Source organism: Strongylocentrotus purpuratus, unplaced genomic scaffold (genome assembly GCF_000002235.5).
Source record: "Strongylocentrotus purpuratus isolate Spur 01 unplaced genomic scaffold, Spur_5.0 spur5_scaffold_1, whole genome shotgun sequence".
Lineage (NCBI taxonomy): Eukaryota > Metazoa > Echinodermata > Echinoidea > Camarodonta > Strongylocentrotidae > Strongylocentrotus > Strongylocentrotus purpuratus.
In genome coordinates, this window is record NW_022145594.1 from 4,561,562 (window position 1) to 4,589,469 (window position 27,908).

The window sequence follows — 27,908 nt, forward strand, 5'->3', positions numbered from 1 at the left end:
GACGTCATTCAGGCGGCGGAGTTCGACTTGCAGCGCCTGAGCAATGACGTCTGTATGGGAAGAGAGATAGAAAGAGGAAGAGAGAAAAGTAAAAGGAGGGAGAGAGAGAAAGTTAGACTTAAAAGAGATCTGGCCGTGCTAATTCTAATTTCATCCATATTTCATCCACATTTCTATCTTATTGAGAGGCGGTGCCACCACCCCCCCCCCCCCACAGGTCGCAATTCCAGTTGAAACCAGTATGCATCTGGTACCAGTTAAAACCAGCAGTCAAATGGTACCAGTTGAAGCCAGTAGGTTCAACTGGTTTTTAATATGGAAGTTGAAACAACGGCTAACTGGGACCAGTAGATTTACCAGTTGATGTACCAGTTGAATTACCAGTTGAATTACCAGTTGATTTACCAGCTGATTTACCAGTTGATTATCCAGTAATCAATCAACTGATAATCAATAATCATTATTAGCATCTGGCCACCAACTTGACCACATATATTAACTCTTGCAATTACCCCATCACAATGATCATTTGAAGTAGATTACAGATGTGTATTATGTGAGTTTACATTTATAGTTCGTGCATAGATTTATACAAATGTGTACGCTTTATTTTCTGGTTAGTAATTATATATATATATCAATATATCTCATTTTATGTCTTAAATTAGATGAAAAACATAATCAGACATGTGTAATATATTTGTCAATAATTAACTAAGAAAATATAAATTACAAAATTTATGTGCATTGTCACATTTGCTTGACAAATCATGATAATTATATTTTCTGTGAAAACATGCAAATTATCATGAATATGCATAAAATACATTGAACTGGTTTTTCAACTGGTAAATCAACTGGTTTTCGTACTGGTTTTCAACTGGTAAATCAACTGGTAATCATCTTCTGGTTTTCAACTGGTAAATCAACTTGTGATTGTACTGGTTTCAACTTGTAAATCAACTGGTAATCGTACTGGTTTTCAACTTGTATATCAAATGTTAATCATCTACTGATTTTCAACTGGCAAATCAACTGGTATTTATCTACTGGTTTTCAACTGGGAAATCAACTGGTAATCATTTTATTTGTTTTCAACTGGTAAATCAACTGGTGATCATCTACTGGGTTTCAACTGGTAAATCAACTGATAATCGTACTGGTTTTTAACTTGTAAATCAACTGGTAAATCAACTGGTAATCATCTACTGGTTTTCAACTGGTAAATTAACTGGTACTCATCTACTGGTTTTCAACTGGGAAATCAACTGGTAATCTTCTACTGGTTTTCAACTGGTAAATTAACTGCTACTCATCTACTGGTTTTCAACTGGTAATCATGTACTGGTTTTCAACTGGTAAAGCAACTAGTAAATAAACTTGTAATATCAACTGGTCTCAGATGTCAACTGGTATGTCTACTGGTTTCCAAATTCTATCAACTGGTATCAACTGTTACCAGTTGAGACCAGTTGAGACCAGTTCAAACCAGTAGATACCAGTTGGAATTACTTACTGGTTTCAAATGGTATCAACTGGAATTCCCACACACACACGCACACTTCATTGCCCCGTCAATAGTTTGGACGAGTGGTACGCTACAGGGCCTACTTAGTCAATACTATTATTTATTTGTGGCAGTTATAGTGCTCCCGATGGTTCCCTGGGCAGAAGCACCACCTAGCTGAGAAAGGTATGTGACAGCAAGAGCCTAACGAGATAGCACAACATGATAGCCAATATCATGAGGTTAATCAAATCTACTATCGAACATGAACCATACATTAATACTCGCACGCGAACCCTAATTGTTTAAAGGTAGAGGCGATGTGGTCTAGTGGATAAGTCACCCTACTGCAGATCACAGGGTACGGGGTTTGTGTCCCGCCACGGCACTAATGTCCTTTGGCTTTCTACACCCAGGTGTTAAATGGGTACCAGGTAGGATGCGAACGTTGATTTAGTTTGCTCAGCATTTTGAGCGTCTGTAAAATGGCACCTGACTGGAATGCTCCCCAGGGAGAGAAGAATGTGCATACATCATATGCGGGCAAGCCTGAACCCGATAATCGGGGGAATAATATATGTGCTAAATTAAATATGAAAGCGGAATATAATTATTATTGAAAGTTTTCACTTATCATTTGTACATAAACTTTACAATGTCTACATAGATTTGTAATTTGGAGTAACTTGGAAATACAACAGCACTTTATATGTTTTAAACGTGTCTGTACATTATACACGTATTTTGTGAATTTAAACTACGGAGTATGCAATAATAATTGTACCATGACGTGACTGCCGGGTCCTCATGAATGAAATTAATAATGCAAATGAAGCTACCCTTGATAAACAAACCCATATGACATCGTTAATATATTCTTTTTGGTGTTATTGTTGTTAAAATTATTATGATTATGATTATTATCAATATTATTGTTATTACATTTATTATAACTAGTATTATTATCATTATTATTATTATCATTATTATTATTATCATTATTATTATTATCATTATTATTATAAGAATATTTTCATAATAACCATTTTGGGTGTTGTTATTGTTCATCTTTTTGTCGTAGTTGTTGATGTGACTATATATTATTACCATTTTCATAATCACCATCTAAACAAATTATGATAAATACAATTATTTTTTTAAATCACATTTTGAATTATTTATACCAACATCATTTTCAATCATATTGTTACATTTTTTACATTTGATACTCACTATGGAAGCACAATGGACAAGGCTCTTTCGGGATGGCGACTGGGTTGTCGCAGTCCAGATACGGGCATGTCATGACGTCACAGATGACGTCACTGTCATTGCAATGGCACTTTGTATCTCGATCAATGATCCACGAATCACCATGAGAATATATCTCGCCCGTGAAGATACATGGTACAAGATCAACGCTGCTGTAAACTTCGCTATGACCATCACTGTTCCAACCTGAACACAGAGGAGAAAATTGATTCAGATTGTCATTCAAAAAGATGCTCCCATATAACCCACTCGAACACAAACACACACACTCACATACACTCACCGTAAAACATTTTCCCCGTAATTTTTTTTTATTTCATTCAATATCAAAACAATATATTATGTTTGAGGAAATTCAGTATTTGTGACAGTTTATAATTTCGTTTTTGAAAATAACAATTGATACATTCATGTATTTGCTTATTTATGATTCATTATCAGAAAAATACTTATTGTAGTTCATATTATTATTGTTATCGAAAAACTGTATACTTACATGAATGCAGAAGAACATAAAATTAAAATCAAAATATGAATAGTTCTTCGGAATACAATCTTTTTCATCAAAATAACATAATTCAATATATTCAATACAATGTAAAATGCATGAATAACAATCGTAAAAGAAAGATTGAACGAAATCAGTTATAATATAACACAAATTATAACCCCCTCCATTACTACCCAACCAAACAAAATCCCCTACTATCTGCAACTCACCCAAGACGTACACAATCATGCATACTCACATAGTTGTGCAACACCACAATAACGTCACTCACACGCAAGAACGCCCCCGCACCTCAACACCCCCCCCCCCCCCCCACCCTCCAACCACAAACAATACACACAGAGCAAGGTGGTCTGCTCACGTTGATCACTTCTAATTCTTCCCATTTTTGTAAATGCAACGAAAATCTCCCTTGATTGTTATTTTCCTCCTCTATAAAGTCCGTAATAGTTTTCTATATATTATACTGGAAAGTAAATGACCTTCTGTCCTTGAGTTATGATAGCATTCAAACACTCAATTCTAAAAATGTATCTAATAATAATAATAATAATCAGTTTTCATATAGCGCTTATTACAATCACTATTAAAAGTGCTTCCAAACTTTGAGATTATTACCCCGGCTTTAGCTATGCTGCCATTACGGCGCTCTGGCATTTCAAAGAATTAATTCCTGCCAGGTACCCATTAACATCATCTGGGTTGAGTGTGGCAAATGTTGATCAATGTCTTGCCAAAGGACATTAGTGCCCCGGCGGGTCTCGAACCGCGGACCTTGTGATCGGCAGTCCATATCTCTTAATGCAATTCAAATTTAATCAAAGTGTTCAGTAATGAATTGCCATAACTGTTTGACCTTCCTACGCTGAAAAGCAAGTGTAAGTAGGTCTCTGGATCTTTTGGGCAAAATGAACAAACTGGTTTCCCTGAATAAAAGCGAACTTTTATTATTACTCTTTTGTGCATATAAAAACAAGAAGTGAAATTCTCTGTATCTGTTGTGCTCCTTCCTCTAACAAAAGAGGTCGCTTATATCTATATCCGTAAAGTCATGCCTTACTAGCAACTTGTACGATTCATATAAATATTTGTCAAAACAATCATGAACTTTCTTTTATTTATAACCTGAACTATTTGTTTTCTACCAAGAAATATTGAAGACTATATCAAAATCTTTAAATAATCAACATACTGAAATTTTACAGAGGGAATAGCATTCTTCCACTTATAATTGGTGTAACATGAGCAATGTCGATTATCTGAAGTCAGATATTACTGTTTTCTGGTTTTGTTATAACTAGGATAGAATTCCCAGAAAGAAACATGCATAGGGATATTCACAAATGTAGGTCTATGACCTGAATCCTGATCCAATGATCGGATGGTTATTTTGCATTTCCAGTCAAGTGCTTAAAGGTGAAGTTGAGTTCTGGTCATGCGATTGAATTGTGAAAGAAACGGTGTGGAATCGATCAGAAAAAGTTGATCATCTAGCATATAAATATTGGTGTGTACTGCAATGTTCTGGAATCATCAAAAGAATTAGAAATTTGGCCCAGTCTTGGTAAAGTTACAAGCTCTGTGCACAGAAAGATATATATATATATATATATATATATATATATATATATATATATATAGGACTAAACGAACATGTGGCATAAAAATCTGTTGATTTGTATGATGTTAGATGCCATTTTTAGAATAGTAAGGCATTTAAAGAACCATACTTTTCAGGAAAATATTTTATCTGATGTTCTTCCACACTTGCATAATACAATGATAACGCTCACAAATGACTTTTCACCTCTTCCCAGAACTCAACCTTCTCTTTAAAGAGAAGGTTAATTGACATTTGAAAAATAGGTAAATTATACATCTACAGATTGCTGAGAACCTGAAGAATATGACTAAAGTCCTTATTAAGCCCTAACAAATGCAATGTTGATAACCTTTCCAGAACCAACTCACTAATTGAAAAGTAAGGCGATAAAACACATACGATAGTGTGACGTCGCTGAATGAACGACCCTATATCACACATTCGGGATAAGGCCTTTAAAAAAAAAAATTTGTATTGCCCTTTAGATGCCAAAGCCGACCGTAGATTTCAAGATTTTGGGGTCGGTCGCAAAGGGCACTACATCTTTTTTGTAGGCCTAATATTGGATGCACATTGCACTTTTTAGATACATGGGTTTAACGTTGATTGTATATTTACCGCCAGTGGTGATATTTCCTTTATTTTGGCACTTTAATAAGATACACCGAGTAAATAATACTTTCTACTCAACTACAACTGTATATGGCACCTGTACACATGATGGTGATGTAAACTGATTACTACTACTAATAATAATTCATGGATCACTCTTTATAGAGGAAACAAACGAAGATCAGCTCATAATATTCATTCGAAACAAACTATGGGTATAATTACGTGGAACTTCACGTTCTGAATATCCATCTAGTCCACTTCTTTCAAACAGAGTGCCGCAAGAAATTTTTGAGGTACCGCGAGAAAAATTTAGTTATATAAAAAAAAAACATATTGTGATCGCTAGCCTAATACCTCTGACCGCGAGAAAAGTTGTTCTCCGAGAAATTGTGCGCGCATAACTATTCCAATTTTGATGAGAAAGGGACTTTCTGAAATTCACCCTGTTTTGCCCGCGTACTGTGATAGTTCGAAAAAAAGGCAAAAACATGTGGCGAAATCAAATATTAAAGATGTTTTGAGGAGTAAAAAGGCTTAATTTAAAATACCATAAACAGGGGATTCAATTTGCTAGGACTTGAACCGTACAAGTAGGTCTACATGTGATTATTACATTGTCCCTGTTTTCATTTTTAATATGAGTAAAAGTTGAAATCTTGGAATAGTCAATTAGTGTTACAACTTTTAAAGAGTGAATTCCCTTGGCTTTTATATTCATTCTATTCTAGAAATCCCAGTTCTCCCATGCCACCAATATGAAATAGATTTACATTTAATATCTTGACATAATATATCAGACAAGCAATGAAAAGGAATACTATCGCCCCAGTCCGCCCTTCAAGCTGTAAACCCCTCTTCAAAAGAAAAACATTAAACCTTACTTTACTATCCCAGCATGCCCATGCAACCCACTTGACCCTGTAATAAGATTTTGCTAATATCTTGACATCATTTCCTTCCCACCTTACCAAACGTGTTTAAAAAACTGGAAATAAGCTCTCGAGCTTTCGTGGGTTATCCTGTTCAGGCTGACTTATTTTTTTAATCTGTTATTCCTGTATATTGTTGTATGTTGGAAGCTTGGCGAATAAAAATCAATCATTACGACTTCTATTAAATAATTGTTTTCATCGTGAATTGTTTACGTTATTTTCATTTTCAAATGTCCTCCATAGGTGTAATCATTTTAAACAGATTTATTAAATTCATTTAATCCATTCCATTGGATGCTGTTCTTAAAGTGACTCGGTAACATTGTTGAACGTTGATGAAAAAACGCATAATTTGTGTATAAAATGTTACTTATTATATTCCTCCTACTGAACTAATTCTCTAAAATGCGAACAATCCTGACAAAATTCTCAAACCACAAAGATATCTATGGTTTTCTTTGAAGGCGTCACCGTATGGCACCCTCTAACAGTAAATTCTCCCGACCATTTTTTAATTTTCCCAACCGTTTTCTCATGAAAATAAGACATAACACAGGCTTTTAAAAATCTTTTAACACTTTGACGATTTTCACTACCTAAAACGAATAAATTGTAATAATATACTTGGGAGAATTAAGGAATCGATCAGATCAGTTTTTTCCAATTTGTATCATCAATAATAATCCTTTTTTCACTCAAACTTTCTGATTATCTTTAATTGTACATCTAGCATTGAAATCACTACCTTATTAGCACCATTTTCTCTCATCTTTACAATGTTACCAAGTCGCTTTAAACAAAAACTACGAATGAGGAAAGCCTCAATACATACATTCATATGTTCTTTGACAATCCTCAGGAATCTCTCTCTCTCTCTCTCATTTAGGGGAATATTTTATTGAATTTTGTGACTAATGATACCATCATAAGTTTTTGTCATTTTCCTAGAAATTGATTAAAGTAACATATAGAGGGCACTACCTAAAACCAAGACCAATCGTAAATGAAGGTTGGGATCGATAAAAAATAATTATAATTCCTTCGAAGTTGCGGGGAGATGGTTTCTTGTATTTGTAACAAAGTTTAGAGTTAGGGATTCACATTTGTCCGTGTTTTTTTAATCAATATTTAATACTAATCTCCAAATGCTTGTTCCGAAAACCTCATTTTAAATTTCAATATCAGATTGATAAAGAAACACTATTAATTGTCACGCTTCCCTGTCTCTGTAAGATACAATTGTAAATACACTTTTGTTTTCTTTAGAAAAGAATTTACGAATAACCCACGAAAGGATAATCCACGAAAGTGTGGATCGAGAAATATATTTCATATTTATTTATCGAAATTGTCATTATTAAAGTGACTGGAATAAATGGTTTGTATTATTGAAGATGGAAATTTTATTTTTTAAATATATTATAATTTTGATTTAGAAAATAATAGCTCCCTTTATCTTGTTCCTCCAAAATTACAGGTAGGAATTTGATTCTTTTAGTCAGTTACGGGACAGATCTAAGGGCTCTCGATCGTGAATGGATTATGATGGGATGCATACATTTTGCAGCGTCATGAACATGATATAATCTAAGACACGTTGCCAATTTATCTTTAAATATGAATAACTAGTTGAATTAGTCTTACCTTCTGCTTGCACTAGTCCTTTGAAAGCACCACAAAATACTGAATAAATCCACAAAAGAAAGACCAACTTAGCCAACGATTTGTTTAGAATATGTCCGTCCATTTTTACTTCTCCCGATGCAAACATTTATTTGAGAACCAATTCAATTTCCTTCACGGGAGTGTACTTTCCGCTTTCGTTCTTTTTCGATCTTGTCTCGGAGGTTGTCTAATGAAGGAGATAGCAAGAGGAATGTCACACGTTGAGTATTGTTCAGACCTTTTCTGCCAGCCAGCAAGGATATTAGGGGATGTTCCTGCGCATCTGTTAGGGTCCGACTCGTATCTGGGGAAAGAGGTCCCGCAGTGCAGGTATTTAAGACTCATCGTTTGAAACAGGAGGAGGAGGTTTACAAGATGTTAGGGGTGTACTTTAACTGGTTCTGGTTTAGGCGAGGTGTTCTGTGGTGAAGGGGCTTCCTTGTAACATTTCGATAGGTACATTCAAACATTCTCTAGAAGTACTTCATCTTAATCGTAGAAAAAAAGGGGGAATGAGATTACGATGGTCTACATTATTGAGTAAATCATCATGCATGGTAATAGTTAGAATACTTCGCAGAAAGTGGAGATGGGGCACATAATTGATTTGAATTAAATTTGCACAAATGAATATGTCGACCAGTCGAGTGATCATATTTTCGCGACCCTAATATTGAGACCGAAAACTCTCTCTAAAAGCTGTGCTTTGATAAGTTTACACTTCGATCCTTCTTTATATCATGTCATTTATTTAAAGGTCCTCTGTATAAGAATTAATTACTAACCACTATGAGGTAATATACGATAAATTGTTTTCATAGTTATAATTACTTTGTTTCACAAGGTCTGTACCACCCCTTTAATATCGAACCTCCAGTTGGGTTTAAAACATCCAAATACCGGACCATATCCCAATCCTTGCAAGTTGCGACTCCATTCTTTTAGGTCACACAGGGAGTGAGCCCCTGAGCCCCCCCCCCCCCCCAAATTCGGAGAACGGTGGCTACGCCATGCGGGCTTCACAGTTAGCGTGGACGTATCGGCTAGACAATGTTTTCCGAAGCCATGTGGCTTTTGCAAGCTGGTAAGACGCATTAGATCGTCTATGTGTCCTCAGTCATAATTGATCAATGTTACATGCAATGATAAGTGTTCTAGCAGTCCAGAAACATTTATGTGACTTCACTGAATTGACAACATGCGCACATCCTAAACGGAGATGTGCTTGGCAGGTGTCTTGTCAAGGTGCATCATGCGTGTTTTTATAATTAGATTTAAAGCCCAAGTCCACTCCAAAAAGAACTTACTTTCAATAGAACCAAAAAAATCAGACAAACCAATCAAAAAAGTTTGAGCAAAATCGGATAACTAATAAGAAAGTTATGAATGTTTAATGACATGAAATACTTTGAAAAATCACTACACAAATTGGCAACTCACTCATGAGTCTGTGACGTATGGTCATCACTATCCACTAATTATTTTCTTTATATTGATAATATAAATTTCCTATTTCACCCTAAGAATTTTATTTCTTCACACCAGCATCCAAGTTAGATTGTTAGTCATGTGTTTGTGTGTGGATGCACAAATAAAGAGAAATTTTTGTCCAGTTAAATCATGAAAAATTGAATTTTGATAAACTATTTATATAAACATCAATAATTATGAATAAACAATATTCAGAAAATAGTATCAATTCTTCAAAATTCATAAAAGTTTTGGGGAAATGTCATGCATACAATATGATACAAGTCATATAACCTGGGCAAAAGCATAGGGAAATCAAGTTTTGGGGGATAAAAGGGAAATCAATGTGATTAAACTATATAAAGCAATTGAGAAGTTGTGAGGACATGACGTCATAAACTGATAACCATCTTGGCAATTTGTGTTGCGATTCTCATTGTTCCATAGTTTTACATACTTTTTCAAAAATTCATAACTTTCTTATTAGTTATCCAATTTAGCTCAAACCTTTTTTGATCGGTTTGTCTGATTTTTCTGCTTTTATTGAAAGTAAGTTATTTTTCGAGTGGACTTGTCCTTTAAATACTTTTTGCCGATAGTATGACAGATACTCCTGCGAAAGTTGCGCCGTAGCTATATAGGCCTAGTAAGTTCCCTACACTAATCGAAACCCGGAGTTCAACTCAACCCAACGCTATACATAATCCTATCGTTACGGGGGCTTACCTTTACCCTATATCGAACCTTAAACATAACCCTTATCCTATAATCATACAAGTTTGAAAAAATGAAGTCTATTGAAATATCAGAAAACTTGTATCGTGCTGTGGGCTTATAATGATACTACCAATGGTATGGAGTAGTGGAGAGGAGTGGATATCCACTCTTTTACGATTAATTTCAGGGCTTCCTTTGGAGTGGAATCCACTCTGATCTACAGTACTGGTTAACTAACTCCTTTGAGTGTGGATTTCCACTCCTGTATAGTTACAAAGTAAAAATACATTACATCAATGTAATCTGAAGAACAGCACCCCCCCCCCCCAAAAAAAAGGGTAAAAATTTCACTGCAGAAGTCAAAATGTATTGCGCACAAGATCATGTACACTAATATAGACCCAAGTCGGAAAAGAAAAGAAGAAGAAAACAAACCTGGAGCCGACGTAAAATGAGCCGTGGAGAACCATTGCCCTCGCATCATTAAAGAACTATTTTTGTGGTATTTCTTTTGGGTGGAGTGGGCCCAGTGGCGTTACAGGGGGCACACACACCCTCGATCCCCTTCTAACGGTGATACAAAATGAGAGACAACTTAAAGAAATGGGCTGCGAACAATTTAAAGAGGATGTTCCTCTATAACATCCTTCCCTGTAGTATTCCGTTGGCCTTGTTTTCGTCCAAGCATTCCCACCTCCTCCATGATCCCAATGCCCCCCCCCCCTCAATGATTTTTTTTTTGTGCTACTGCTCTGGAATGTGGAAGATTTGGAATCGTGATAAACGACATTTTTACAGCCCCCCCCCCTTTTTTTCCCCATTATAAATTGCAAACCTATATTAATACTTTTCTGTATTCCTGCACAAAGAGTTGCCGGATATTCTTTTGGAACACTCTTGAAAGTAAAGTTAATAAGACAGAAAAAAGAATATCTTTTTATTTTCTTATGTTCATCGTTTATATCTCCATTATCGTCGTCCCCCCCCCCTTTTTTTTTTTGGGGGGTGCTGTTCTTCAGATTATTGCTATTGTTGTTGCTTTGGGTTTTTATTGTTTTATGTCCTCCTCCTCCTCCTTCTTATTCTCCTCCTCCTCCTTCCTTTCTTGTTATTCTTATTATTCTTAATTCATCTTCCCCTTCTGCTTCGACCTTTTCCTTCCCCGTCTCCTCCTCCTTAGTCATGAATGATTAGATTAGTCAAGTGTAATTATTACCAAACCTCGATTGATCAGTACAAAAGAGAATGTTCATAAAATGTACTGTGATTTATATCTGCAGAAATAAACAATAAGTTTATCATCGTGTAAACTCGTGAGCTATATCATTACAAAAACACACACACGGTATTTCACCATTTCACGTAAGACGAGTCAATTAAGGGAGGGGGGGGGGGGCAATCTCCTTCTCATCGCAGCTACATTTTATACATTCCCTCTTCTCTCTCCACGTTTTTGTTCCTACCCGTGATAAGAATGAGCTGATCCGATGTGCTGCTGCCCTCACTGGTCAAGACATTAACCTCTACCAGGTAAGTGGGATTGAATTAGTGACGTCACAGAAGAGTGGCCAAAACAAAATACCACAGAAAAGTGGTCTGCGCATCGCTTCCCATGGTAATGCCTGTTCTTGGAAGAAAATTTGTTTGACATTCCATATCAATCAAATGTGATCATTCTGTGTACCAATGCAGCTGTTTTTCATAAAATTATTTGAATGGGTGACAGCCCAAATAATGTCCCTACCCTAGTCAAAATGAAATAGTCTAACACTAGTCGAAATGGTGTCTACAATGTAATATACATATGTATAAACATACAGAAAGAAAAGCGACAGAGGGAGAGAGAGAGAGAGAGAGAGAGAGAGAGAGAGAGAGAGGGAGGGAGAAGAGAGAGAGAGGGGGGGGGGTTGGGCAGGCAGACAGACAACTGGGGAAAGTGATGAGATGATCTTACCTACTGATATATAATACAGTCCTATTTCAGGTCGCCAAAAGGTAACTGAAAGAAATTATGACTTGTTGTGGAAACAGAATTATGATGAGAGTGAGAGTGAGTGAGAGAGAGAGAGTGAGAGAAAGAGAGAGAGAGAGGGGAGTGAGAGAGAGAGAGAGAGAGAGAGAGAGGAGGGGGGTGGGGCAGGGGAGGGCAGAGGCAGATCCAGGACTTTGTAAAAGAGGGGGCACACACAATATTCAAAAATTCACTAACCCCCTTTCCCACACACACACACATACACACACACACACACACAACGCAAGGTCATTCAATCGTCATAGAGTTGTGTACTTCACTTATGTTTCAAAAAGGGGCCATGACCCACCCTATAAAACTGCTAGTAGGGGGAGGATGATTCCTTTAAAACCAAAAATATCACTATGTACATGTATTTTTATGATTGGGCTATAAAGTTTTTAAAAGCCCCTATACTTAAACGCCCCTTTCAGATTCAGTCAGTCCCCTTCAATATATCCGTTCCTATATCCCAGGCATGCAGTGCACAAGTCAGCGAAAGTGCATTTTTTGTTGTAATATAACCTACATCAGTCTTCTTGTTCAATGAAAAGGATGGAATTGCGAAATTCTTCTTTAATCAAACGAAAAGACAATCGGGCAGAAACCTTCACCCACATCTGATTCTTAAACATTTTCGCAAGCACAAGTTGAGCAATTTGTTTTTTGTTTTTCCCTAGAACAAGTCGAATAACTCCTTTAAGCAGTCTATGGTGAGAATTGTAGAACTCTTACCCATTTTTGCCCCTTGCAGCCCCTCACATTCTTTTATATATTTTTTTAATCAATATCACTTTTTTTAGAAGGAGGTATATTTTTGGATAATTGCTCTTCTTCCATCGATAAAAAAATACAAAAAGACAAGTTGTTCTCTCATAAATTAATAATTCCATATTTAGGTCCATAAATAATTCAGGTAATCCCAGTTTCAAAGAGAAACCGTGGTCGGCCAATCAACCAACAACCATGCATTGTTTTGCATTGAAGTGGTTTAGGTCTACATTAATAAACTACATAATAACATGGTTTTTGAGGTCACAAGCGCTGTAGCATGGGTACATCCATCTAGGAGGTGGGAACTGGTTTGGGGGGGGGGGTGACCTGACTTATTCGGCAGATTAAATTAATTCAAGACAGCATCACCATAGAATGAGGAGGAAGGGCTTCTATCACTTTCCTCCATCCAGTTTCTTCCTCTTCTCTCTCTCTCTCTCTCTCTCTCTCTCTCTCGTATATCCTCTATACAGGCTAGTCCAGAATCTGGCGGGTTCGCGTAAATTTTAATTACACAACCTACTGTTCCATACACTTGATTCAAGCCTCCGAAGATGGCGTTATCAACAAACTCATAATGCTCACCAGCCTAGGTGTGGAGATCAAAATTCAATAGGCCAGGTTATAGACTAAATAGGCTTGCTCCAATATCTATCTATCTCCTCTATTAATATGCCTGATCAATGTCTACCCCCCTCTTTCTCTCCATCTCTTTCTCTCTCTCTCTCTCACTCACTCTCTCTCTCTCTCTCTCGTATCCGCTTCTATACACGCTTGCTACAATCTCTCTCTCTTATCCTCTTTTATACAAGCTTGCTCCAATCTCCCAGTGGCGGATCCAGGGGGGGGGGGGCTGCGAAAAAAACGTGTAATTTCCCCTTTTTTGAGATGCCCCCCCCCCCCCGGTGCTCGGGGAGGGGGGGGGGAGGGTGCGATTTTTTAAATTTTCGAGAGCCAAAACAAATATGTGCCCCCCCCCCCTCCACCCATTGAGCGAATTTTCGGGAGCAAAAAAAAAAAAAAAAATGCCCCCCCCCCTAAGAAATGCTGGATATGCCTGCTCCCTGTCTATCTCCCTCTCTCCCCATCTCTCTCTTTCTCTCTCTTTCTCTCTCTGTCATTCTCTGTCTCTCTGTCTCTCTGTCTCCCTTCTATTTTCATATATCGTTACCACTCTCACGAAATGAACAAAAGTAAATAATACGAGGAGGAATTATTGCGCCATTCCATTTAATGAGACCGTCTTGTGCATTATGTGACAGAGAAGAAAGCACCTGATTACAAATGTGTCAATTTACAATCCGAACATATTGTTTAGATCATTGATTTCTATTAATGAATACAGAAGACAGAGAGAGTGTGTAAGAGGAGTGAGACAGAGAAAGAGACAGAGAGGGAGAGAAAAAGAAACGGTGGCCATAGAGGAATCATTTTTAATTAGTATTATATGGAAACAAATCATATGCAAGTCACAGTTACGATGTGAAAAAATGGCCAGTTTGGCGAATTACGGGGGAAAACGAAACCAGAAAACAAAAACGGGGAACTACTTATTCTGATTCGTTTGCAAAAAAAAGTGCTTGAGGGCATTTTTGAAACCACTTAATAAGGGTTTTTCTTTTAATGTGCCGGGAAGGGCATTCCAAAATGTTGGGCCAGTGAAAGTGAAAATCTTGCAGGAAAATACCGTTCTTGGTTTTGGTAGGTAATAACATCTTGCTATTCTCGTGGGATAACTATGGAATTCAGTATTTTTGTTAAACATATTTGAGAGAACTTGTGGCAATTCATTTTTTCTAGTGTGTACATAAATATACCCAATGAAAATAAGTCGCGAATCTTCAAAACATTATTTGCGTGAAAGAGTTCATTAGTAATACTATGAGCGCGAAAATAAGTGTGACATATGATTCGCATTGTTTTCTTTTGCAACAGTAAAATTCTATTGAGTTGAGTATTTCCACAGGTGCCCCACGCAAGTATTCCATAATCTAAGTATAAGGAAGTACTAAAGTTGAGTATAAATTAAGCAGTATACGAGATGGAAAAAAACATTTTACCTTGTAAAATACCAATATTTCTAGAGTTGATTTTACAAACATTATCAACATGCAGCTTCCATGAAAGCTTATCATCTACTATTATTCCCAGAAACTTCGTAGAAGAGACTTGTTGTATGACAGTATTATCAAGTAGAATATTTCCTGGTAATTAGTTTACTAAAATGCATATCATTGGTTTTTTGTAAATTCAGTTACAATTTATTTGCCTTGATCCAGTCAGCAACTTCTCGTAATTGAGAGTTAATCGTTCTCAGTAAAATTTCATTAATATAAAAATCATTAATATAAACAATAAAAAGTAACGGACCTAAAATAGAACCTTGAGGCACGCCACATTCAATGGTCTTTATAGAAGAATGTGCATCGTATATGAGAATGTATTGGTTTCTATTGTGGAGGTAGTTCTTGAACCATTCTAAGGATAATCCTCTGATTCCGTAGTTAGAAAGTTTGTACAGAAGTATTTCGTGATTTATCGTATGAAGCACATAACCGTACTCGATGATTATATCAAACGATCAAATTTTCCGGTTAATTGGCTAACCTGCTGTCAACACAAAACTATATTGGGCTACAAGTAGGCATAAAATTGCATTTTATATATATATATATATATATATATATATATATATATATATATATATATATATTCATTGAATTTTATATTTTAGAGGCAAGGTTATGAACCCGTTGGACTTAGGGTTAATCTCAGTGATGACTGATTATACCAATGATTTTTAAAATATTTTTCTCATTAATGTGAAAAAAGTCTCAATAAACAGAGAAGTCGTCTGACCACATGGAGAAGATCTAACTCGTCTGCTTCCTGGGGAGGATTACGACGCTGTTAAAATAAAAGTAAAGGGTAAATATAAACATTTATTAAATATATGATTTTTTTTCTCGGGTGTTTGTGCATGCACCGATTGCATTTCAGAAACAGAAATGAGATACAATATGTTGTAATTCTGCTAGCGGGATAATAAATACAAATTAGGTGTGTAGGTGCACTCCTAGAGCAGTTAAGAATAATAGGTAAAATTGTGCACAAACGAGGTATAAATGGGAATATGCATGTGTATTGGGTGAAATTTACCCATCTTTAGTTAACCATTGCCCAGTGTTGGTAAACTCTTACCCAACAAACATGCACGGTCCGTTTGTTCCCTCTTATGTGTAAAATTTCAAGCAACTCTTTTAAGATTGTGAAGATACATATTGGAAATGTACGGATTGGATAATTCTGTCAATTATTATAAGTAACTATACTTGATTAAAAAGAACTCCATTCCCTCTATCCGAAAGGTCAATCCTAAAACAGAGGAAGTTATCATGCCGTGCTTAGTTGTTTTATCATACTATTGTTAAACAATGGTTGTTCGAGCCTGACTTTAAGGAAATAAACATGCCCTTCATAATGTTATTTTTTTAAATGTTATGCACAGTCTTTTTTTAAATCCAAAGTGTGCAAACTTAAAAGCCATCTTGTGTCATGATTGTTTAGTACTCTTTTGTAGTCTTTAAAACAACAAACTCATTTATAATTACCATGCCGGTGAACCATCGTAAATATTACCAATACAATTATGTACTTTGAGAGATCAGAGATCACGTCAAGACTTTCATAGGCCCTAAAAACTGCTGTTATTTTCGTCTTTTTTTGGAAGGAAAATATCCACAAAAAGACATATTTAGTGACGATATCATCGCCAGAGAGACAACAATATATTAATACGGAAATTAACTTAATTTTTACTCGATTGGACAGATATTCATATATTTTATTTTAATTATTAAAAGAAATTCATATCGCAGATTCACGATGTACGCTAAAACAGCGACATCCTAAACGGTAACATACCTTTTGGTCGAGTCCAAGGTGCAGATTGCGCCTTATCGAAACTATTCGTTGCCATAGGGTAGGGCCGAGTGCAAGCCTGTAACACCAAGAGGAGAGAATGAAGCTTATCACAACTGGATTACAATTTAAAACAAAACACTGTTCTACCCAGTGGCGTACGCAGGATTTTTTCAAGGTTTTTTTTTAAATCGGGCCAATTTTTTTCGCAACGACTCAGCCAGCCGCTGAATAAGCGGGGGGGGGGGGGGATCCCACAAAATCTCAACGACTCAGTTAGCCGCTGCATAAGCGGGGTAGGGGGGGGGGGGGGGTAAGAGGACATTTTTTTTTGGGGGGGGGGGGGTCCCGAAATTTGAAATTTTGACCCATCGGGTCAAAAAATCTAAAGGGGGGTGGGAGTTACCCAAAACATACACAAAACATAAACATAAAAAGCCCCTGCGTACGCGCCTGGTTCTACCCGTATTTGACACTATAGTCTTGTTCAGACGGAGGCAAGTTACCCTGGGGTAAAGGTCGTGTTAAGAGCTAGTCGCGGTAAATATGGTGAGGTAGGTGTAGAGGTCGGAGTAGTGACCGTCTGAACGATGATCGTGTTATTAGCTAAACCTACCTTTACCCAAACCCATTTACTCCTGGTAAAATCCAGGAGTAATTCGCTAACACGACTAGATGGTAGCGTTGACCGTGTGGATACTCTCACTTACACCCGGGAGTATCCGTGACCTTTCACGGGCACAGAGTTTGGCCACTGGTTTCACTGGGTCACAGCATGCGTATTATACAAACTAGCAGATTTTACCCGTAACAAACTGACCTTTCATCAAAGAAATGATCCGGTAATGATCAAAGGGATGAATAAGCAATTAAAATTAAGCTTTTTATCAAAGGGATTGCTGGGGGGGGGGGGGCACTCGGCAGATTTGGTTCAGGCGGGGCTGTGCCGCTCGGAAGCCACCCAACCTATACCCAATTTTCAGGGTCATTTTTGCGGAAAAGGGTACCTATTATCAGGGGGGGGGGTATCCACACAAAAAAATGTGTACCATAGCGACACAATAAATTGGCATCCAGTCTAAACAGTAACATTTCAAAACCATATCCCATGTTAAAGATACTTTATATGTCCCTTTTGCAGCCAACCTCAAATTCTGTAGAACTTTGGAGAGATTATGAAAATGTCATACATGTATGTCCTATCTGTGAAAAAGTGTGAAAAGTAAACATTAGCAGGGATTATGCAAGGAAACCCGTTTACCTTCTAGACTTCACTGTCAGACACCCTGTCAGACACCCTGTCGTATGCATATAAACAGCTTGAGTGGTTTAGGAAATCGATCAAGCGTTTACTGATGTTTGACGAAAAATGCTTCCATTTAGGCAACAATACTCTTGACGTTAATTGCCACTAAATATATTTAACTTCTTGACTATTAGCTTGTAACAGATTCACGTTTGTGTTATATGCAAACAACTAAAATAAAACCACTTCCAAAATATGACCATTGTGCAGTCACCTTAAAACTGAAAACCTCTAACACTTTTAAAGGATGTGGTTCATGGAATAATAATTAATAATTCACTTTTTCAGAATGCCGACTTTAAGGTGAATATACAAATTTGATTCGTAAATTCAAATTAGACAATTCAGACCCAAATGCGCAAATGAAATGGGAAATGTGCAAAATCTAAATTAAAGGATATACTACAAAATATTCGAAGCGAAAGCAAAATGCAAAAAAGAATAAATTTTTGAACAACTACAGTTTAGTAATGAAAATGGCGAAAATCCACCTGAAGAAAATTTAGAGAAAAGGGAAAAAATTAAAATGAATAAGATCAATTGTTAACATATAAATGTAGCGGAGCTTTCATTAGATCAAGACTAAAATGGATGGAATATGGTGAAAAATCAACGAAATATTTTCTGAAGACTAAAAAAGAAACGGAAAGAGGAAAGAAATTAATTGTATTAAAAAGGAAATGAAACGTATTACAAACCAAGAAACAATCCTTAGTGAAATATAAAAGTTTTATAGATGGAGCTAGCCTGTATAAAATAGAACTACCTACTTAAACGGAAAACGAAGCGTTGTCTTGTGAAGGACTGATTACTGAACAATAATTTCGGCAAGTTATTTTGTCTATGAAAAACAATAAGTCATCTGGTAATGCTGGTCTATTTGTAAAATGTTAGTAATGCCTTTGGGAAGAAATTAAAACATCGGCAATAAAATGTATTAATGAAGGTTTTAAACAAAAAGAATTAACAGAAACCTCTAAAATAGCGGTTCTTACGTTGTTATATAAGAAAGGGGATAATTGTATTTTAGATAATTGGATACTAAATTTCTACCAAAGGAGGTATTTAAAAGACTGAGATATGTTATAGATAAATTGGTATCTTTTGATCAGTCAGGTTATTTGCAGCAACGTTCAGCTAAGAAAAATTTACGTTTAGTCCAAGATATTGTTTAATATTGTGAATATGGAAATCTTCCTGGTATTTTTGTTTTTCTTAATTAAAAAAAAGCTTTTGATATGGTTAATCATGATTTTTTGTTTTAGTTTTTATATAAATTTAATTTTAAAGAATCATTCAATGGCTGGATCAAGGTAATTTATACTAATGCGATTGATAGTTTTATTAGCAATGGTTGGGTGTATAAACAATTTCAAATAAGGCGGGGATTTAGACAAGGCTGTCCGTTTTCTGCACTTTTGTTTATTCATGTTGTTAAAGTTATGGCCTTGAAAATCAGGCAGAGTAGTAATATATACAGTATTACTGTCAAGTCTCTAAATACTGAAAGCTCGAGGCTCTAAGAAAATACCCATACCTTGGAAATACATGTTTAAATATTCGATTGTACAAATATGTCCGTTGTCTTTGATATCAACAAAAAAATCTTTTCTTAAAGATATGTTGATGCGTTGCTCAAAACACAATATACCTGATTTTAATGTTAATTTGCTTGTTTCCTGGAGTGAACTTAGAAATGTTGAATTTTCAAACGTTAAAAATAATTCAAAATAAAGAAAGAGGGTACAATAGCAATATACAACTTGACAGCAAAACATTATATTTCTAAAAAATGATTTACCTAGGGGATTTTCATATTTAATGATATTATAGAAAATGGACATTTTATACAGGAAACTATCCCTAAAACATGGATCACACGAATTTATCTAGAGGTTCATCACTCAGCATGAGGACGAAACATGTGTTGTGCACGATTATGGTAATTACTTTTTTTGAAGTCAGAACAGGTGATGCTATTAGATTATCATCAATGAAATCAAAATATTGTTATAGTTTATTGTGTGAATTCAAGGAAAGTAATCCAATTGTATTAGGGCATTGGGAAGAAGAATGTAACATTCCTATCGATTTTGACTCGAGAGAGATATTGAAATTCAAAGTTAAGGTAATACAAAGCAATAAAGTGAAACCATTCAATTTGAAAGTACTTCACTGTAATATCAGGCGCGGATCCAGGGGGGGGGCCGAGCGGGCCTTGGCCCCCCCCCCGCAAAAAAAAAGGAGACAGAGAGAGGGAAAAGAAGGGAAAGGGAAAGAGGAGAGAAAGGGAAAAAAAGAAGACGAAGAAGAAAGGAAAAGAGGGATGAAGGAGATCGGGGAGGTGGGGCAAAAGGACTTGCCTCCCAGGCTGTTGCCTCCCCCAATCAAAAACTAAAAATAGAAGGAAGGAAAGGGAAAGACAAAAAAGAAGAGGAGATAAAGGGAAGGAAGAAAGAGAAAGAAGAAAACAAAAGAAGGGGGATATCAGTTGCAATTTTCCCGCCAACAGATTGTGGATCGGAGGGGGGGGGGGGGGACAAAAGGCTCTTGCCTTAAAAGAGGAGAGCTAAAAGGGCACAAAAAAGAGGAAGAAGAAAGAAAAAGTAGAAAAGAAAGGGAGATCAGTTGCGGTTTAATCCCGCCATGCAACAATGTGTGGAGCGGGGTGGGGCCAAAATGACCTTGCCCTCCTCCAGCAAACATAAAAGAGAAAGAAGGAAGGGAAGGGAAAGGAAAAGAGGAGAGAAAGGGAAAGAAAAAGAAAGAGAATGAAGAAAGGTAAGGGATATCAGTTGCAATTTTCCCGCCAACATGGTGTAGATCGGGGGGGGGGAAATAAAATTCAAACGTGGTTTATTTCTAATTCTATAACGGTGATTTACAAATAATGCTGAAATAACATAATTTTAAGTATATTATACTTTTTTAATGCGTTTGTTGGAAAATGACAAACTCCTAAATTTACAGCCAGACAAGGAAATGCTTCTTGAGATGCCTTCATGTCAGGGCTCGCGGAACGGCGGGGATCGGGATCCTCGAACCCCCACCCCCCCCCCCCCCCCCACCACCCACTTTTTTGAAAAAGTATATTAAAGAGAAAAAGAAAGAAAGAGAGCAAGAAAGAAAAAAAATAGTTAACTGCCAGTGTCACATTATAATGAGGTATCAAAATATGCTCATCTGACCATGATTAAATGCCTAAAACCCCGAGGGCTCTGCCCCCTGGATTCCACCTAGGGCCCTAAGGCGGACCCTTAGATGCTCATATGTTGGTAATTTAATGCCTAAAACCCCTGATTTCTGTGGGCTTTGCCGCCTGGACCCCACGCCAAATAGTTTCCTGCCAGTGTCACAAAATAATAAGGTATCAAAAAATGCTCATCTGACCGTAATTAAACACCTAAAACCCTGAACTTCCGGGGGCTCTGCCCCCTGGACCCGACAAAGAGCCCTAAGGCGGGCCCCTTGATACTCATCTGACCGTAATTGAGTGCCTAAAACCCTTGGGCTTCCGGGGGCTCCGCCCCTGAACCCCACGCCAATTAGTAACCTGCCAGTGTCACAATTAGGTATCAAAATAATGCTTATCTGATCGTAATTAAATGTCTAAAACCCCTGAACTTCGGGGGCTCTGCCCCTGGACCCCGCCGAGAGCACTAAGGCGGACCCCTGAGTGCTAATCTGACCGTAAATTATTGCCTTAAACCCCTGAGCTTCCGGGGCGGAAAAGGTATCAACATAATGTTCATCTGGCCGCAGGCGCGTAGCCAGGGGGGCGGTGGGGTGGTCCCCAAAAAAATGCCGGCCAAAAAAAGAGAGGAGTGAAAAGGAAAAGGGAGTAGACAAAGAACATTTTGAAATTCAGACAAGGATTGAGAGTCGAAAACGTTACAACGAATCGTCTTCTTTCTCTAATAATTTAATGAAACGTAAAATCTTCCGCGCTTCGCGCGAGAGGGGGAACCTGAATTTAGACGAAGATTAAGAGTCGATAACGACACAACGAATCGTCTTCTTTCTCTAATGATTTAATGAAACGTAAAAGCTTCCGCGTGAGGGGGGAGGAACATAATTCAGACGAGGATTATTTTGGGGAACGGTACAAAGAAATCGTCTCCTATCTCTAATAATTTATTGAAATGTCAAAGCTTCCGCGCTTCGCGAAGAAGGGAGGGGGAAAACTCGTCCCTCCCTGCACCCACCCCCCCCCCCCCAATTACATCACTGCTGGTCACCATTACGTACCAATATTTGGCTTGCATAATTTCAAATTTGGCCCCCCCCCCCCCCCCCCAAGAAATCCTGAATCCGCGCCTGGTCGGCCGTCTGGTTGCTTACTTACAAGCATTATGCTTTTTAAGCAGTCAGGTAAAATAACCACCTAATAACCATCAATGACATGGGAGATAAAGTAATACCATATGGCACTTGTGTTTAAAGGAGAGTTGGTTTCTGTGGCCAAGAAAAGTTCTATCTATATGTAAATGAGACAAAATGTGAAGGTATAGAAAATCCACATTTTTAATCACGAGTTAAATTATATGTTGATATGTGTATGTGTTTTTACGCGTAGATCATAATCAAAATATTATACACGGTTCAGCATTTGCTCAAAGAGCTATATAGACCATGATTAAGGAACAACGTACCATAACTCGACTGTCTCCAATAACATTGATAGCGGCTTCGGAGAGGATCTCCTAGTAAACCTATACACGACTTTTTGTTAGCAATGGAATCCAATGACCGGGGTAATATGTAAGGCGTTTAGACACATAGGAGCTCTATACAAACGTGACTATTATCTTTAAACTTGAAATCCATTTTACATAACCCAAGAAAATGTCAGACAAAATCCATTAAACTATAACTCCAAAGCCTGTGCCTAAATTAAAAACTTTAAAAACACCTACTAGTAGATAGAAACGCACTCTCTTGAATGCTATCATTATTTTTGTAATTAGATTATCCAAAAACTCTGTGGAAACAACATTTCCCATACGATGAGGTAGAATAATTGAGTGCCTAAAACCCTTGGGCTTCCAAGGGCTCCGACCCCTGAACCCCACGCCAATTAGGGACCTGCCAGTGTCACAATTAGGTATCAAAATAATGCTCATCTGACCGTAATTAAATGCCTAAAACCCCTGAACTTCCGGGGCTCTGCCCTCTGGACCCCGCCTAGGGCCCTAAGGCGGACCCCTGAGTGCTAATCTGACCGTAAATTATTGCCTTAAACCCCTGACCTTCCGGGGGCGGACAAGGTATCAACATAATATGTTCATCTGACTGCAGGCGCGTAGCCAGGGGGGCAGTATGGTCCCCCAAAAACCGCCGGCCAAAAAAATAGAGGAGTGAAAAGGAAGGGGACGTATGAAGAAAAGGGTGTAGACAAAGAACATTTTTGATATTCAGACAAGGATTAAGAGTCGAGAACGTTACAACGATTGGTATTCTTTCTCTAAAAAAATCTTTCGCGCTTCGCGCGGGAGGGGGGAAACTGAATTTAGACGAAGATTAGGAGTCGATAACACGACACAACGAATTGTCTTCTTTCTCTAATGATTGAATGAAACGTTAAAGCTTCCGCGCGAGGGGGGGGGGGGGGACATAATTCAGACGAGGATTATTTTTGGGAACGGTAAAACGAATCGTCTTCTTTCTCTAATAATTTATTGAAATGTCAAAGCTTCCGCACTTCGCGGAGGAGGGTGGGTGGGAAACACGCCCTCCCTGCACCCACCCCCCTAATTACATCACTGCTGGTCACCATTATGTACCAATATTTGGCTCGCATAATTTCAAATTTGGGCCCCCCCCCCCCTAAGAAATCCTGGATCCGCGCCTGCACTGTATACTACTCTTCAGATGTCATTTATGTAAATGAAAAGTTATTAGTGAAAATGTGTGTGCTTTTTGCAAAACAACAGAATCATTCGTTTATGTTTTGTTAGAATGCCCCAAAGTAATATTATTCTGGAAACGCATTGTTTCATTTATTCACTGTAACTTCAAACGATCGATGATATTAAATGAAAAACATTTGATTCTTGGTATAGACTCTAATTGCTCAAATACAAAATATATAATCATTACATAAACACAATAAGCAATATATACACTGCATATGTAGAATTCATTTCAAGGGAAAACGTACAATATCTTTTCGATATGGCACATTTTTATAAACAAACTGAATTTAGATAAAAAATCACGTTATCAAATGCTCTTTAGCGTTTTTCTCCGGAATTTTAACTGATTTAAATTGTTTTTCTTTTTTTGTTTACCAATGTAAATTGAATAATTATGAATTACGTATTTAGATCCTCTTAAGGTTATTGTTTTAGGGGGAATGGAAAGAGAATAACATGCATATAATTTCAACACTGAAAACAACTCTGATAGCATTCAAATTTGACAACTTCCATTCTCTATCATGAAACATTCCCTTCTCTATCATGAAACCTCAGCGCACACTTTCTTCAAATCGGTTCGATCGGATGATGTAAAAAACATCATTTATCATGTTTGCACATTTTAATAGGTGACCGCATAAGCATACGGCTTTTGGAAATTTCTTGAGGTTGATTGTTTTGTAATTATTATGCTTTAGTTATTCGATTAGTTGGTTGACAACATCACACATTATTGCTTACTTTTTTTTTCTTCTTTCTTGTTGTTCTTTCTTATAATTGTTTCGTGCATGTCGCTCTCGATCTCATCTCCCTCGACATTCAACGCATCAGAATTGTTGATCTCATCTTCATCGACATTCAACGCATCAGCATTGTAAAACTCATCCGAGTCCTCGACTAAAACACTTGCTGCCACGGCCAAGGCAATCAGAAAGTAGAGAGCAATCAGGGTTTTTGAAGCCATTTTCAAGGTCTAAGGAAAATAGAATCAACATGGAATACATTTTGATCATTTGGTCAAAGCTACGGTGAAATTGCAACACAATTAAGAGTATCAGCATAACTGAAAAACTTCTACAGGACTATGAATAAAGTTTGATCATGTAATTTGGAAGTGTGAAGTTGCGTTTGTTTTAGAATGTCCTTGCCTCAAGACATTACAGAATACCACGTTGTATAACATTACTCAGACACACTTAACTTAAACCTACCTTTCTATATTGTAATTTGCTTTAAAAATACTAATTGTTTTAACATGTTTGTAGGGTAAAATGTACCCATTTTTGTTAAAACACTAACTAGTGTTGGTATAAAGTCTAACCCAACAAACCATATGTATGGTCCTATTTTTGTTTTACCTCCTATGTGTAAAATTTAACCCAACTCTTTTAAAACATATATCTATGAGTTTTATGTTTCTCTTCACATTTTTTTTTTTTTTTTTGCGTATGTATGCATATTTTTATTTCTTCAATTTTCACAATGATTGTTCATTTAATTTGATTTGTACTATCTGTTTGGTTTCTATTCAATGATAATAATCCAGATCTAGATTTTGCATAACCTGAAGCGGATATGTACGCAGTGAATGTAACTATTATATTTTAACAAATACATTTTCATACATGAACAGGTCAAATGTTATGTTTTATTTACGTTTGAAATTAAAAATACATTATTTTCTTTCATGTGATTGAGTGTTATTTCAAGTGGCCACTTTTATAATAAAAATAACAACTGAATTATCATTCATATTCTATGCATATTCGTGTGTATAATACATGCATTAGACGTATGAATTAAAAAAATATACGATATTTTAATATTTTTAAAAAGATTCCTGTTCGGCTCAGATGAAGGCACGGCAGAACATGTATCATAAAAAACGGTATCATTAACGAATGCATTGAAAAACTGAACATACATGCCCATCGTTTTCTTAAAATGTATTTCCAATGAATGTTTACAACATTTTTCCCCCTTCCACAGGGATCTTTTATTAAATAATATCGTTCACATTGTTATGTGTACAAGAATTGATTTTTACATGCAGAATTTGTAAATAATATTCTTGGCCATTAAAATATGATAAGAAAATACATTTATAGATATCAGTTACAAATTGAAGTTCACTTTAAAAAAAAAAAATAAATATCAAAGATATAGTTGGCAAAATGATTTTAGAAGAAATAAACAATCATAAACACTTTGCAATTCACATTCTGTTACTTTGTAAGCAATAAGGTACTTTTGGTGTTAGCACTCCTAAATAATCATTATCAATACAATTTCAAACTGACGCAGTCAGAAAGACGCCTCGTATACAACAGACATCACGTTTAAGGGGTAGTTGGGCCTACCTGATTTCGTTGCGGAGTAGAATTCGCCGGTGAGATAATCATATACTTTCTCGTAGCTTGATGTGACGAAGTGTCTCTATCCAGCTTTCTGGTGAAGTACTGTCCAGATGGCTTCTAGTTTTATCTGCCATCTGCTCGTAAAGAACAAGTCACCGCATTTTTTGTAAAATCGAACAACGTGTCTAAAAATATGACCTCAGAACACCTCGTTTGATTATTTTTATTCAAACTTTAATCATTGCCATGGCAATCATCCAAACCAAACAAGTGAATGAATCAACGTCAAAGAGTTTATTTATCATCGCTCTATAATTACTTATTTCACATTTAACCATATTTGCATTCGTATCCATCACGAATGAAAATCTAGTGGGTTTTTTAAACGTTCGTTGTGATGTATTCCCTCTCCATTTCTTTCTCCATGCTTAAAACTGATAAAATGTCCAATTTGTCTTAGTAAAAGCCCAATAATATAATTGTTCATATTTTCCTTATACAAGAGGGGAAGAAAGAGGGATAGAGAGAAAATATGTTAACTGACAATTATTGTGTACAACTATTATTGGCATCCTTTTCAATATTCAGAATCTAAATATGATAAATCCACAAAATACACCAAGGCTGTTAATTGAGCACATTTTTAAAAGGTAAAAATCACGGTTTTTCCAGGGGGGCCGGGCCCCCCGCCCCCCCCCCCCCCCCTGGATCCGCCACTGAATGGCTTAGCACTGGTTTCTGAGGGACCAGTCACTAAAGATCCATACTTACAGGTGTCTCGAAAAGAGCGCTATGTACATTTGATTATATCCTTTCATCAAGAAATGAAAATTAAGTATCATTCACACCTTTGTCCCAATTACACACAAACACACAAACACACACCCGTACGCACGCACACCCACACACACACATACGCTCACACACACACACACGTACACACAAACACACATTGCTTGGGTAGAGAGCTGTCCATTCCACAGTGGCTGGGGTTTTTTTATCGGGGGGGGGGGGAGGGTTGTATTTGTTGTCGTTGTTGATTTGGAATGTTATGTTATTATTTATTCTCAACAATACATTAGATACAAAAGTGTAAAGATACATTACGTAAGATGAGACTCAATACAATTATACTTATAGCCTAATCAATACATATGAAAGTAATAGATTATATTTGATAGATGTTTAAAAACACAGGAGGTCCTACTTCCACAATGATTCCTTATTACATGTCCTTTACTCTAGACAAACCATACTTCTGTTATTGTGAGGAAAAATAGATCATACAATCATGTATGTAATGTAAACGTAGTATGTAAGCTATATAGA

At 36.8% G+C, this 27,908-nt stretch overlaps 1 long non-coding RNA gene across 1 annotated transcript; it reads right to left on the minus strand.

Annotated features, from left to right (window-relative positions):
- Window positions 1–15,797: 15,797 nt before the first annotated feature.
- Window positions 15,798–27,138, minus strand: LOC115920863. The gene is made up of 4 exons (XR_004062579.1): window positions 26,583–27,138; window positions 24,964–25,195; window positions 17,002–17,077; window positions 15,798–15,984 (listed from the first exon to the last, which is right to left on the minus strand). It is a non-coding gene; the product is annotated as an uncharacterized LOC115920863 (long non-coding RNA).
- Window positions 27,139–27,908: the final 770 nt, after the last annotated feature.